Source organism: Siphateles boraxobius, unplaced genomic scaffold (assembly GCF_051911475.1).
Source record: "Siphateles boraxobius isolate OS27281-9 unplaced genomic scaffold, OSU_SipBor_1 22, whole genome shotgun sequence".
Classification (NCBI taxonomy): domain Eukaryota; kingdom Metazoa; phylum Chordata; class Actinopteri; order Cypriniformes; family Leuciscidae; genus Siphateles; species Siphateles boraxobius.
Genome location: NW_027508833.1, coordinates 21,645,931 through 21,649,121, shown reverse-complemented (window position 1 = coordinate 21,649,121; position 3,191 = coordinate 21,645,931). Strand labels below are relative to the sequence as shown.

The 3,191-nt window shown below is 41.1% G+C and overlaps 1 long non-coding RNA gene across 1 annotated transcript; it reads right to left on the bottom strand.

Annotated features, from left to right (window-relative positions):
• Positions 1-1,607: 1,607 nt before the first annotated feature.
• Positions 1,608-1,903, bottom strand: LOC143746386 (uncharacterized). Its single transcript, XR_013206528.1, has 2 exons — positions 1,870-1,903; positions 1,608-1,748 (listed from the first exon to the last, which is right to left on the bottom strand). It is a non-coding gene; the product is annotated as an uncharacterized LOC143746386 (long non-coding RNA).
• Between the last annotated feature and the right edge of the window lie 1,288 nt (positions 1,904-3,191).

Genomic DNA, 3,191 nt, shown 5'->3' with positions numbered 1-3,191 from the left:
TTCGTGGCTGATGAAGCGTTCCTGCTGCGAAGGAACCTCATGCGACCCTTCCCTGGACGCATGCTTCTTCCAGAGAGGCGTGTCTTCAATTACCGCCTCTCCAGACAGGCTGGTGGTGGAGAACGCCTTTGGCATCCTCTCCTCACAGTGGAGGATGTACTGCCGCCTCATCGAGGTTCCACCCTGAAGTCGAGTTGCAGCCAACAACTCCTCCAGAGAGGCACTCCAGGTGAGGGACGTCTTCATGGAACACTTCTCGGCGGAGGGAGCAGTACCATGGCAGCCTACGGAGTAGCTTTTGAAGTCCTCCTCATGACTTCCCCACAACGGCTCTTTTAAGAGCCACCCACAAACCTATAAAGAGCATGTCTTTCTAAAAACAGTTTTCCTCCATTATATTTTTAGTATTTTTTTTCCAGGTTGTCAGCCTCAGTTCCAAGCTGTCAGGTCCACAACATGCACATTTATTAAGTTTAAACTCTTACTAACCTTTACAAAATTACAGGTTTTCCATGTTTGTATACAAGGTAAAATGATTTATTTATTTTTTAATAAAAAAATGGAGCCAGCCTCCAAAAGCAACGAACCTTTCTATTTTTTTGTTGTTGGTTGTCTTTACATTACAATGATGTTTAATATAATCTATATTTAGATATAGAATAAATAACATTTAGATATGGAAAAAATAACATTAAATACTAAATTAATACATCTTGAATATTAAAAAACAAGTTATGTGATACAAGATTTGCTTTGTTGTGCATAGAACCACACCAGGTATTTAGTCAGATTGTAAAACAATTTATTAAGGGCAATTATGTAAAAGAAATAATACGTACAGAAAAAAAAAAGTAAAAACAGGAATAAAAAGGACCTCGCTTGGAAGCTGGAAAAGCCCCAGGGAACAGCATGTAGGAGAAGAGGAAGGAGGGCCTTCTGCATTTCCTGCAGAGCCTGCCGCCTCATTTTTTTTTTACTACTCTGTGGGGGGGTCAAATTGTTCCAAATTTAGCACAGTATAGCTATTTTCCATTGCATAAGTATATAATTTATAATTTTCCTTAAGATGAGGCGACATGCTCTGTACAAAAGGCAGAAGGGATAGGAGGAAGTGTTCGTCTGTGGTTAGTGGCGGTGGCGTTGGGGGTGGGGGAGGGGTGTGTTGTAGGTCGCGTCGGAGGTTGCAACAGGAGTGCAAGAAGTCGCTGCTCCACCTCCAACGGACCATCCGGTGACCGCTCACGGGGCCGCCGATGAGCTCACCTCCTCTGCCGTCCTGTGAAAATAAAAAAATACAACACATGGTGCAATGAGAAGGCAGAAAGATGATACCTGATTTTCATTCTCACAGTGAAGGTTTAAAAATTGCATTTAAACGACAAAATTGTCTAGATATTGTGAGAATAATATCTGTGCCTGTGAGTGACAGACAGTGCTTAAATGCAAGTGTGATATTGTTTTGAACTTGCTGTAACATATATTAAGTAATTAAAGTTATTCTTCAGACATATAAATAGATAAACATTCAAATGAACAATAGTTAAAATGAATGCAGATGATTGGTTGCATAGACTGCAATGGATTTGTGTTTGCATTCACAAAAAAACGTGCATGTAACATGTTGAAATATTGTTTGTACTATTGCCTTCACACACCTCTAGGTTCAGCAGCAGGGGCTGAGGGACCAGGGACTGGGGAGACAGGAGCAGAAGATGGGGTTCTTTGCCCATCCTCACTCTGATATGGCTCTGTCAAGACAATATTAAATGTTAATACGACACATTGGTAACAATACCCAGAGAGATTACATTTTTTCATCTGTAAACATGACAACATATGCCTCGTAATGCGTCTATATTAGAAACACACCTGTCACTGTCTCCCCTGATTGTTCGGGGTGTCCTTGGTCCTCGAGGTGGTTGTCCTCTCGGATCCGGGCCTCGACCCCCTCCCTGTTACTTGTGACGAACGGGTCGAGGAATCCCAAGATCTGAGAAAACTTCCACCTCTACCCAGACCCTGCTGCTGACCCACTCCTCTTCTCCATCTCCTTCCTCTTCTCCTTCAGGTACGTGTCCCTGAGGCTTTTCCACTTTTTACGGCAGACATCCCCTGAATAAACAAATTATCTTGTTAGTGAAAAGTAGTTGTATATTTGCGGGAAAATAATTGTAAACTAGCAGCACGGCAGCTTGATAACTGATTAGTAACGTTAGCTCAATAACGTGACTCAAAAGTGAAATTTGTATATTTTACAACGTACCAGGTTGTACAATCTCCTCACTAATCTTCTTCCATGCGAGGTCCTTTTTGTTCCTGTCTCTATAAAAGTAAGAACTTGAGTCAAATAACTCTGGGTGACCACTCACAGCTAAAATTAGTTTCTCCTCCATTTGGAATGAATGACTTTCGAGCGGTAGTTTGTTATGCTATGTCACTTTATGCCACGTGAAGCAAGCAAGCTACTGATTGTTGAACGCGGCGTGAATTGACGCAGAAGTTCAGATTTTTCAATTCGGGCGGCAGACCGAATTCGCGTCAAACGCGTACAAATAGCACTAACTAAATCATTAGCGCGTCTACTGCGCCGCGCTCTACGCCTCATTCGCGCCGCAGGAATTTTTTACGTGCGTAACGCGTCTTTGTATTGACTTAGCATTGAAATCACTCGCGCCTGACGCGCTATTCGCGTCCGGTGTGAACGCACCATTATAGTGTTTGAGAGATGTTTAAATTTGCTACTAACCTTTGTAGATTATGTAGCTATGATCATTGCAGATAGGACCAACACATCTAACACAAGAAGTTTGCACCTTTTTCTCCAGATGGCTTTCTGGGCATGTTTTATGAGTATTAATATTATTTGTCTTTTTGCATTTAGTGCTAGCTAACAGTGTGCCAACACATAGATGAGCCTATTTTGTCAAGAACTGCACCTATATGTTAAATAAACTTAAACAATATTTTATTATTATTATTATTATTATTATTATTATTATTATACATTCATTCAGGAAGATTCAGGAAGATATACTGATCCAGAGTCAGGAAGATAGACTGAGCTAGCGTCAGGAAGCGATTTCTTTGATTTCTTCACAGTACCGACATCCGAAAATCTAGACGTATATATTTCAAGTTCCACCCTCAACAAAATTCAAGCAAAGCTTTGGTTCAAACGGTTTTCTGCTGTA